We start from the raw sequence: 12,280 nt of genomic DNA on the forward strand, positions 1-12,280 counted from the left end.
TGTTGATGAAGAATACTGAATATACCATGGACTCCAGAAGAATGAACAAATCTATCTTGGAAGAAGTATAGCCAGAACACTCCTTAGAAGTTGTCTCTCTGACTTTGGCCATGTTATTAGAAGGGACCAGAAGCTGGAGAAGATATCATGCTTGGTAAAGAAGAGGGTCAGCGAAAAACGGGGAAATTTAACAAGATAGACTGACACAGTAGCTGCAACAGCAGGCTCAAGCATGGTAATGATTGCGAGGATGGTGCAGGACCAAGCAGTGTTTTGTTCTGTTGCGCATAGTCAGAACGAACTCAGAGGCTCCTGACAACAATAACAACAACGCTATGAGTTGGAATCGACTCAACGGCAATGGGTGTTAAAATATACATAACATCAATTTTGCCATTTTAACCACTTTTAAGTATACAATTCAGTGGCATTAATTATATTCACAATGGGGTGCAACCATCAAATCTTATTTTTCAATCTGAAAAAAAGTTACTGAAAACAATTCTCAGCACTCTGAGCAAACATACAGACAATTAACAGTTGCTTTCACTCCAAGTCACTTCGGATTCTTCATAAGTCCCCTGACCTTCTGCGAAGTCCTCAGACCATAAACAAACCTCAGCTAAGAATCCTGTCAGTGAAGCCTCTCAGCTTTTTACTAGTGTGAAAGGTTTTAAGCTTGGATTTTGCAACCAGTCCTGGGCTTCAGCTTGTGGTTGGGCAAAAGCGCCCGACTGGACTCCCCACCCAGATGGTGCATCATTTAACTCTCAGGGTGTCTGGGGAGGAAAGGGGGTGGGAGAGACCTTCTGGCAATCTGCTCAAGCCTGACTGCACTTTTTTTGGTTTACTGAGATTAAAGGACTTTGCCCACCTCCTCAGGTGAGCAGATGGTTGTTTGACAGGCAGTTGAGACCAGGAGATTGCTTGATTTTCTTTGTCTTTGTGGTGCAATGAATCACTTGGTATGGCTTTTCTAGCCATGGTCTTTGTGACTCCCACCAGATTACTGGGTGGGACCATGCAAATAAGGTGTATGGAACTCTAATGTGGGGCTTGGTTGGTTTTGCTGTCCTGCTGGGCTTAAAATGAGCCCTCCTAGAGGCAGAGGGTGGGATCTCACTGCCATCAAGAGAGAATAGCTGGAGGTGGAGTGGAGCAGAGAGCATCCTTAGACTCACTGCACTGGACCTCCTTGACAGAGACGTCCCACAGAGACAGCAGCAGTGGAACCAAGAGGCAGGAGACAGAGCAGCGGGCTTGCTGCCCCACGGAGTGCGAAAGCTGAATGCCCTTGGGCAGGAAACTTGCTGGTGGAGTGAGGTGCACCTGTCAGCAGAGGTAAAAGAGCTTTGTAACACTGGCTTAAGCAGGGCAGAGTCCAGGCTGAGAGGCCAAGGTCCAAAGAGGCATGTCTGAGGGCATAACAGAGGGGAGACTGTCCTGATTGAATTGTATCCTGAGCCTGTTCCTGAGCCTGAATTGTAGCCTGTTACTTCCCTAATAAACCCCATAATCGTGAATATTGTCTGTGAGTTCTGTGTGGCCACTGGAACAAATTATTGAACCCAGTAGAGAAGTATTGAGTGCCATGGGAGGGATGGTTGGTGTCAGAGTTGGTAAAAAGGTTTGGAGGATGACAGCATGTTTGGCCTCATAGGAATAAGCCTTGGGCTGCTGATGGTGATTCTTCTCCCTCTTGTGAAGTTAGAGGAGGGCAGAAGATGCCGCCTCCATGACCTTTTTGCAGTCTTGGAAAGCAACATTCAAAGAACTTTCATACTTCCCACTACTAGGGAAAAAAATCCAAGACAAACTTGGGAATGACATGCAATGATACCACTTTGAATTACTTAAATGTAAACAATTCCCTGGGTGGCACCAATGGTTTAGCACTCAGCTGTTAACAGAAAGGTTAAAGGTTCGAGTCCACCCAGAGGCACTTCGGAAGAAAGGCCTGGTGATTTACTTCCAAAAAATCAGCCCCTGAGAGCCCCATGGAGCACAGTTCTATTCTACTCACACATGGAGTTGTCACAAATCAGAGTTGACTCAAGGGCAATTTTTTTTTTTAAAGCAATTGACTGTAGCTAATATCTGGTAGCATAATGGTTAAAGCATTCAGCTGCTAATCAAAAGGTTGACAGTTTGAACCCACCAACTGCTCCACAGGAGAAAGATGAGGCAGTCTGCTTCCATAAAGATTTAGAGACTTGGAAACTCTAAGGGGCAGTTCTGCTCTATCCTATATGGTCACTATGATTCAAAATCGACTCAGTGGCAGTGAGAGGGAGCTCACGTTGCTCACATGGGTTCAGGCATCAAACGGGAGGTGAGAATCACAACTCCCAAGTTGCTAGGTGATAGGAAGCTGCAGGTGTCTCACTTTCACCCAGGGGGACTGCCACCAAAGGGAGCTAGGGACTCCTAATGCCACAAATCATGGCAGAGTTCCCGGGGCTCTGTCTTTTCCTACCACTGTGGCTGCTGGTCCTCTGGGGAGGTGGACCAAGAGAAACCCAGGCTCCCAGCTGCCTCCAGTGGGTCCTTACCCCTGTGGAATGCCATGCCCTAGGAGCACACTTTTTATTTCTGGTCGTTCCATCCTCCCACTCGATCCTCCTGGCAGGGAGAACTGGTAAAGAAAGCACATGGATTCCTCTTTTGACCTGAAGTCGTTTCTCTAGTGACTGTGCCAAGACAGCTGGCAGTTGTCTGCTGCTCCCTGCCCGGTGTATCATGAGGCTTCCCCTGCACCCCCATTGTCTGACTGCAGAATTAGACGCCTGGACCCAGAAAAGCCTCCTTACTGTGGCTAGTGGCCCCAGAAACAGTCAGGTTTGGGGCTCTTCCTGTTTCCACTTAGCCCAGGAGCTGCCACAAGATTCTCCTCCTTGACATCCATAACGGCTGACGGTTTGGCATCTCTACTCTAGCCCTCAATGACTCTCTGAGCTCCACCTCAACCTACATAACAAGCCACGTGATGTTGAGAACTAGAATGAAAGAGGAACTTTCCCCAGGTTTTTGGTTGAAACATGGGTTTGTCACCTTTCCTGTTCCCTGTTTGAAGGTGAGTATGACACAGGCCTTGCCCACGTCACCATTTAGGAGCTTGTCTTCCCTCTTCCCACCCATTCTATGGTGAGAACAGCCTGGAAGAGGAACCTGGCCCAGGTGGGCCCCCTTCCAAACTCCCCCACCCCCAGCATCCCCAGAGGAAGTTGGGCAACCCACAGGCATGTTTGCCACCGTTTGGCCAACCAGATGATAGCCCAGGAAAAGCCTGGCACCATGTTGCTGCATCAGGGGCTGTCCTCTTAAAAGGACCCTGTCATCATCCTCAGATTTTCCTACAGGTCTTAGGAGGGGTTAGCAGAGGTGTATCTAAGGCATGGCAAGCATGGCGCATGCCTGGGGTGTCAATGAGCAGTTTCTATTCACCAGCAACGTTTCCACTGCCAGCTGTGAGTTGTTATGTGCTGTCAAGCTGCGCAAGCAGATTGCCCAACCTTCCTTCCCAGGAGTGGCTAGGGGGTTGAACTGCCAGTCTTCTGGTTAGTAGTCTAGTGCCTTAGGCACTATGCTATCAGAGCTCCCACCAGCTGTGAGAGATCAGAGCAAATTAAAACTAAGTGCCAGTGGGAGGGCCCTATTTTCTACAGATAATGCCTCTGGGTGTTAGGGGTTGAATTGTTGAAATCCTGTGCTGCCTCTCCCGCCCTCCCGCCGCCCCGCCCCATGAAAATGCCCTTATTTGGAAATAGGGGCTTTGCCTATGTGATCAAATTATGATTAGGGTCGTCAATGACTAGGGTCCTTATAACAAGATGAGAAAGACACAGAGACAGACACACACAAGGGGAAGTCAGCCATGTGACAACAGAAAGACTGGAGTGATGCAAGGAATGTCAAGGATTGCCAGGATCCACTGGAAGCTGAGAAGAGGCAAGGAAGGATCTTCTAGAGCCTTCAGGCAGAGCGTGGCCCTAATTTTGGAGTTTTAGCCTCCAAAAGTGAGAGTATACATCTTGGTCCTAAGCCACCTGGTTTGTGGTACTTTTTTATAGCAGCCCAGGAAACTTACTAATAGGGATATGTTTAAACTCTCCCCTTCACCTTAGCCTTCTCCGTCCCCACCCCAGACTCGGAAGGCTGTTACTCCCAGTTTGCTGTGCCCCAGCCCACCTGCCCACACACACCCTGTCGACCTGGCCCTCGCTGCACCACCTATCCCAGCTGCCTCAGTAACGCAGGGCCACCTGCTGGAGGGAGAGCCAAGGTTCTACAGGGACAGGGCTCCATCCTCTATGTCTCTGCTCAGAAACTTGCTTTGCAAGCAGGACTGACTGGCTTAAAATATACTGCTGGTAGCAGAAGCAAGGTTTTAAGACAGAGTGGAAGACCTGCATCCTAGCCCTGCCCCTCTCTGCCCTGGCCATGTGTGGTAGGCAGAATTCTAAACATTCCTGTCCTCCGATGATTTGATCAAACACTAACCTAGGGATTGCTGTGAGGGGGTTTTGCAGATGTGAAGTTCCAAGGCAGTTGACCTTTAGATGCAAAGATTACCTGGGTTGGCCTGACTCAATCAGGCAAGCCCTTTAAATGCAGAACCCACCCCCCACCCCCACCCCACTCCGCTTTGACGCTTTGACGAATAGAAGAGGAAGTCAGAGGGATGTGAAGTGTCAGGAGATTCAGAGTAAGGATCCTGCTGACACAGTGCAAGGTTTGTGAGGAGGAACCACGAGCAGCCTCGAGGAGGTAAGAGGGACCTCTGGCCAACAGCCAGGAAACAGGGACCTCAGTCCTACAACCGCAAAGAGTTGAATTCTGCCAACAACCTGAATGTGCGGAAGCTGATTCTTCCCCAGAGCCTCAGCTAAGAACTCAACCAGCCACCCCCATGAGCATGAGACCCTGAGCAGAGAACCTAGTTGAGCCGTGACAGACTTGTGCCCTACCTACGGAAACTGGGAGATAAGAAGTGGGCATTGTTGCAAGCCACCAAGTTTGTGTAATGTAGTAAAGCAGCAGCAGGAAACAAATATACCATGTGACCCAAAAAGGACCACTTAACCTTTCTGAGCCTCCAGTGCCTCATCCAGAAAATGAGGGCAGAAAAGTCAGTTTTGCTGTGAGTTAGGGGCTGCTGGGCTTGTAGACAGAACCCTGGGCTTGGATTCGGATGGCCAAAATTCAAATATTGGCTCTGCCATCTGCTCACTGTGTGACCTGGAGCAAGTTACTTAACCTCTCTGAATCTCAGTTTCCTTATCCGTAAGGTGGAGGTGGTTGTTAGTTGCCATCAAGTTGATTCCAATTCATGGTGACCCCATGTATGCAGAGTGGACGTGTACTCCATAGGGTTTTTTGTTTGCAATTTTTATTGTGACTTGCGTGAAAGTTGACTGATCAAATTCATTTTCCATACAGCAGTTCATACACATTTTGTTTCATGACATTGACTGCAATTCCCCACAGTGTAACAGCTCTCTGCCTACTTCCTCCCTGTAGTTACCTCTTCCCTGTGCCCTTCTGTCCCATGCACTCCTATCCCCTGAGCTGTCTCCCTGTGCAAAGGAAGTATGTGCATGAGCCTTGGTGCATGGCCCTCTACCTCCTGCCCCTTCCTATGACTAGAATACTGAAGTGCCCGCAGACAAAGACCATGACCAAACCGAAGGGAAAGTGGAGACCACGCAGGGCCCACGGTCAATATGAGGACTTTGGCTTTTACTGAGATGGAAGCCATTGGAGAGCTGAGCAGAGACATGCTGGGAGCTGGCAAGGACAAGGTTTAAAACAGGGAGCCTGACATAGAGGTAGTGGGCCTGTTCCAGAGACAGAGATGATGGTATCTAAGAGGTCAGATGAATGTGAGAGAAAGAGTAAAGAAAGCCTCCAGGCTCTCAAGACTAGGAGGAGAGATGGAATTTCTCTTCCTGAGATAAGAAAGACAGTGGGGCAAGGCAACCCAGTGCAATGCACTGCTGTCGAGTAGGATCCGACACATAGCAACCCCTCCTTGGGTTTCTGAAGTGGTTATCACTACAGAAGTAGACTGCCCAATCTTCCTTCCAGGGAGTGGCTGGTGGGTTTGAACTGCCAGCTTCTGGTTAGCAGTCAAGTGCCTTAGGCACCATGCCACCAGAGCTCCCAAGACAGTGGGGGAGGAGGTTTATGGGGAGAACTCAGCAGGAGCTTAGCTCTGGACCTGTTAGATTCCTGTTGGACAAAACAAGTGGGGGGAGTCTGGAGTTCCCAGAGAAGTCATGTGGAGATAGCAACTTGGAGGTTGTCAGCATAAAGACTTTTAACACCATCAGACTCGCTGAACTTCCTAGGTGCTTAGCAGAGAAAGACTTTTACAGAGGGAGACTGAGTACCTCTGTGAAACCGGAAAGATGTCTTTAGGATGCGACACTTAATACAGGGTGAGGGAGGAGATAAAAGGCACAAGGGCTCTCTACCAGAGGCCCTTCAGAATCTTCTGGAAGATAGGAAGTTTGTTTTTTGCTTTGTGAAAGAGGACCTTAAGCTTAACTAGAATGAAAAGAACTGGCTTTAAAGAAAAGGGGATTAAAAGACAACTGTCAGTAAGAACAACTGGATTTAATAACAAAACATTGCTATATATTATACAATGTATTCAATAGTAAGGTCTTACAGAAATATTGCCAAACTAGTCGCCAAGTAGACACAAACCTACAAGCCAACTTGTGGCAATCAGCGTATGTCAGAGCAGAACTGTGCTCATGGGGTTTTTAGTGGCTGAGTTGTCAGATGTCGATCACCAGGCTTTTCTTCTGAGGTACCTCTGGGTGGACTCACCCCTCCATGTTAACTGTTTGCAGCACCCAGGGACGCCATGTAAGTGGTGACCACATAGAGTTTGGCCTGTGGGTTGGTTTTTGGTAATCTGTCTCTCTGCAGAATGCATGCTCGATAAGGGGGAATCTGGTCTGACTTGTACACAGTGTCTGCCACACAGTAGGCCATCAATCAGCATTTGTGATGAGGATAATGGAGCAGCCCAACTGGCCCCACTGGAGTTGGTGCATGGTGGAAGAAGTGAAGGCCTCTTCGCCTGTGGTCAGTCACCTGGAGGGGGACCAGCACATTCTCGTTTCCACTGACTTCTCATGGGAATTTAGCACTCTGCTTGTTTAAGAATGCTGGCGACAAGTCCCGGGAGTCTTCTTGAGCAGGACTTGTGATTCTGCCACCAATAGCAACTGTAGATATTGTCGTTATTACATGGCCGTTGTGACAGATTTCTCAAAAGACCATTGACGCTTAACAACTTTCAAAGTACTGTCACTCTTGGAGCAACTGTGGTTGGATCTTACATAACATGCGAATAAGAAGCCCATGCATTACTCTGTTAGAGGTTAAATTCTGAAGCGTGTGGTTTGTGGACGGCTGCGTTGTCACGTCATTTGAGTTCATTCTGACCTTTAAAACCAATGTTGTGGCTGTGCATAGACAAGTTCCAGGACAAACCTAGGGAGGGGCAGTTTGCACTCAGGAAGTAGTTGAGAGTAGATGATGCTGACACAGAAAACTACTAGGGAACTTGCTTGGGTGTGTCCTCATCTCATTTAAATTAAGTTTGGGGTGCTGGTATTGTCTTGTAGCCATCTTGTGACTCAGGCTGGATGGTCATGAGTCATATCTGGACCGCCCCCTAGCCAGGTGGTCAAGCCCAGAACCAATCCTTAACCCTTTTTAATCTTCAGTTACATGTGTATCCCAATCACAGTCCTTTCCCCGCTTCTGTAGTCCTGCCTGTGACAGTGATGAATTGATCGGCCACCAATCATGATTTTGTGATGATTCCCTTTGTTTTCAATTATATATAATTAGGCCCGTGGCCATGACTTAGTGGACTCCATTTCAGCTTTCTGTACTGTGTACGGGAGCTCTGGTAGCGTAGTGCCTAAGGCACTTGACTGCTAACCAGAAGGATGGCGGTTCAAACCCACCAGCCACTCCTCAGAAGGAAGGTTGGGCAATCCTACTTCTGTAGTACTGCCTCAGAAACCCAAGGAGGGGTCGCTATGAGTCGGGGCCGACTCGACGGCAATATAACAACAACAGTACTGTGTACATGCTGATGGTTTCCCTCACTCTGGATGATGGTTTTGTCTAAGGTTTAATTAAAATGTCTGTTGAACTTGTTTGGATCTGGGGTCTCTTTTCCCCCATTACACTCTATAGCAAATGTGGTCTTTAGAAGTCTTTTGATAACTCTATAGCATTATAATGGGAGCTCTGGTAGCATAGTGACTAAGGCACTTGACTGCTAACCAGAAGGCTGTCGGTTCAAACCCACCAGCCACTCCTCGGAAGGAAGATGGGGCAATCTACTTCCGTAGTGATACCGCCTCTGAAACCCAAGGAGGGGTCGCTATGAGTCGGGTGCGACTCGATGGCACATAACAACAACAACAACATAGCATTATAATGGGTTTGCTTTGTAGTACCATGTATTTTTATCCTTAGAGTCCATGGGCTTCACTAGACCATTAGAAAGGGTCCTTGGTACAAGCAAGGTTAAGAGTCAGCTGCAAAGGCTTGCTTGTTTTCTGAGATACTCACTGCCCTGGTTCCAGACTCCAGTCATGACAGGTTTTGCGAGCAGTGCCACATGCTCATCACTAGGAGGCACTGCTTCCCTGTGTCAGAGGAGACCCCAGGGGCTGGTGTAGGGTTTCCACCCATCTTTGTCCTCACCAGGGCTGGACATCAGACTTTCCTGGGAGATTTTTTCTCTTTAAAAAACCCTTTTTATTTTGGAATATTTCAAACACGTACAAAAATATACAAACCCCCAGGGAGTCATCAGTTTGCTTGAGCAGTTAAGTCATCCTGCCCAATCTTGTTTCACCTGCATCCTGCCTGAGGAGTCTTTTAAGCGTAGATGGCGGGCCATACGCCTTGACTGGACAATCTTTTAAATTTTATTTTTGGTGAAAATATAGACCATGAAACCTGCTCCTATTCCAGTGACAGTGATCGGTGACACTGGTTACATTCTTCACATTGTCAACATTCTCATTATTTCTGTTCTAGTCGTGACAATCAGTCTTAATGTTAAAGAGCCTCCAGGCAGAGACTGCTGCCCTGGGATACTCTTTACATCTTGAACCGAAACTATCCCCTGAAATCATCTTTATATATAAAGTTTAGCTCAGAAAGTAAAGATATCACCCTTGATTAAGTATTGCATTCTTTTAAAAAATTATCTCTGACACCAAAGGGACAATGGTAATTCTAAAGCATAGATGAGACATTTAGGGGGCACTGAGCCTAAATTAATGGGGACAAAACAACTAGAGCAGAAATAACAAGAATATTATGCTGCATACACTGTAAAGGATGCAAATAATGTCAGTGAATAATAGGGGCACAAACTATTAAAGGGGGAGCAAGTTTTGCATGTTTTGATGTGTATATTTTCACCAAAACTTCATTTTTTAAATAAAGTGCTTGCAGGCTTTTCTGATGCCCAGCTGATGGTTCAGGAACTGCCTTGTCAACCAGGCCCCTGCCTCCGGGGCACTCCCGGGTGGTAAGGTCCAGTCTCCTCTGGACACTCCCAGCTTTCACGACCTTGGCAGATTCCCGTCAGCCTGAACAGCCTTCCCATCTTGCCCAAACCCTCCTGCTCACACTCATTTCCTCTTGGTCGGGCCCCACAGGAATCGGGGAACAGCTGACTCCCGTTCTTTGCACAGTCACTCTTCCTGTGTCCATGTGAAAGCCGATATGAAGTAACTCAGATCAGCCTCCTGCCGCTTGAACCACCCCCCCCAGCCCCATTCTGCAGGAGCCCCTGGCTGCAACTCTGTCTCTTCCTGTGGCTCTCCGGAGAACAGACCCTGGAGCAGAGTTTCTCACCTTTTCAGATGGAAAAGGCATTTATAAGCTATTAAAGCTTGATTTTGAGTGGTCCAGAAAAATCTCCAAATTGACACAATTCACAAAACTGACTAAAAGCCCTTTCTGGATTCTGATGTGCCACCCATGTAAGGTTTCTGACAGCACCAAAGGCAGCCCCAGGCATAACCCCCAGGATCCCTCTGTGTGTACCCTGAACCTGCGGCCTTGGGTTCTGTTGGAGGGAGAATGTGATCTCATGAAGCCCCACTCACCCTGACCCTCACACCCAGAGTGTGTGACCCTCACAACTACTGAGTGCCTTTTCTGTTCTAGGCCCTCCTGGGAGGTGGGCACCTGAGTCCTGACCCCACGCTATGTCCCTGTTTTGATGTGGGACAGCAGAGTCCTTGTACTCTGCAGCACAAAGCCCCATGGAAGGCTGTTAGGCAGAACTGGCTACACAGCTTACAGGGCACAGTGCGAAACAAAAACGTGGGGGCACTTCCTTGTTCAAAAATGATGCCAAATTCTATGTCAATGGAGAAGGAACCATTTGGAAAAGGAGGATGAGAATGTGGTCCAACTTGAAGGGTGGAAGCAGTGTCACTGAACTGTATGGGTAGGAACTGCTGAATTAAGTATATGTTTTTGCTATGTATATTTTCAACAAAAATTAAAAAAAGATACGCAAACCAAAACGATTATGAATTTCACTATGGCAGTGGGACATTACACCAAGTGTGGGATCCTTCTACATGTGTGTGTGTGGGGGTGCTGTGCGGCTGCAGTGATGTCACCAGGAGCCACCCATTCTACTGAGTCATGATATTGCCACACCACCAGGTGCCATGTAATCAACTCCAGTACGTGGTGACCGCATGCGTGCCTGAGTAGAATTGTGCTTTGCAGCATTTTCAATGGCTGGATTTTCGTAAGTAGATGACCAGGCCTTTCTTGTTAGACACCTCTGGGTGAACTTGAACCTGTTTGGTTCACAGCCAAGTGTGTTAACCATCTGTCCCACCCAGGGGTTCCTGAGTTATCATGAGGGACTCTGTTGCCGGCACACCTGAGCCCTACTGGAGATGCTTCCAGAACATTATACAGGGGAGATTTACATTGTTAATCATTTTCTTTCATCTCATCTCTCCTCTCCTCTCTGGATTCTATGTTCAGGAATAAGTGACTTCAAACAGTATAGAAAAAGATAACTTCTCAAAACTACTAATTGTCTTAGTTATCTAGTGCCACTATAAATTCCCTAAGTGGGTGACTTTAACAAATAAAAATTTATTTTCTCAAAGTGTAAGAGGCCAGAAGTTCAAATTCAGGGCACCAGTTCTAGGGGAGGACGTCCTCTCTCTCTCGGCCCTGGAGGACAGGCCTGGTTTTTTTCAGCTTCTGCTCCTGAGCAGTCTTCATGTGGCGTGGCGTCTCCCCCATCACTACTTCTCTCATGTTTAGTTAATCATTTTTATATCTCAAGAGATTAACTCAAGACACAGCCTACAGTAATTCTGTCTCATTAATATGGCAAAGACAACCCACTCCCAAATGAGATTATAACTAGGCATAAAATTTGGGATTTACAACACATATTTTTGAGGGACACAATTCAGTCCATAATATTCCACACTTGGCCCCCCAAAATCCATGTCCTTGTCACATGCAATGCAAATTCACCTCATCACATCATCCCAAAAGTCTTCATCAACTCCAAGTCCAAAACCTCATCTTCTGAATCTTCTAAATCAAATATGGTTGAGACTTCAGGCATATTCCATCCTGGGGCAAAATTCTTCTTCATCTGTGAACCTGTGAAATCTAGACTACAAGTTATCTGTTTCCCAAGTACAATGTGGAACAGGCACAAGGTAGACATTGCCATTACAAATGGGAGAAATTGTAGGGATAATGGGCACCAAGCAAGTCCCAAACCCAGCTGAAATCACATCTGACCGCTAACCAGAAGGCTGGTGGTTCCAACCCACTGTGGGTTAAGTTTGTGTGTCAACTTGGCTGGGCCTGGTTAAATGTCTGAGCAGCTGGATATAGTAGTATTCCCCATGATGAGACTGGTAATCAACTCCGTGGCAGAATCTACTGTGAGCAGCTGAGTAGCTGCCTTAGGGATGTGGTCTGCTTCCTGCACGTAAGGAGAAGCCTTGGTGAACAGTCTTTAGCTTACGGCACGCTTGGACCCTGGATGTAGCCATGTCGTTGTTCAGCAGCCTGCCATGCTCTGCCGACTTTGGGACTTAAAATGGACTTGAATTAATGGCCTGCCATGTGGTTTGGTAACATTAGGACTGTGCCATTTTATTTGTCAACCTTGGGCTTTTTAGCCTCAGCAGCCAGTAGCTGCCTGAGTGAAGAGATCCCTCTAGTT

The sequence above is a fragment of the Orycteropus afer genome, unplaced genomic scaffold (assembly GCF_000298275.1).
Source record: "Orycteropus afer afer isolate SDZICR_OR568_19922 unplaced genomic scaffold, OryAfe1.0 scaffold00094, whole genome shotgun sequence".
Taxonomy (NCBI): domain Eukaryota; kingdom Metazoa; phylum Chordata; class Mammalia; order Tubulidentata; family Orycteropodidae; genus Orycteropus; species Orycteropus afer.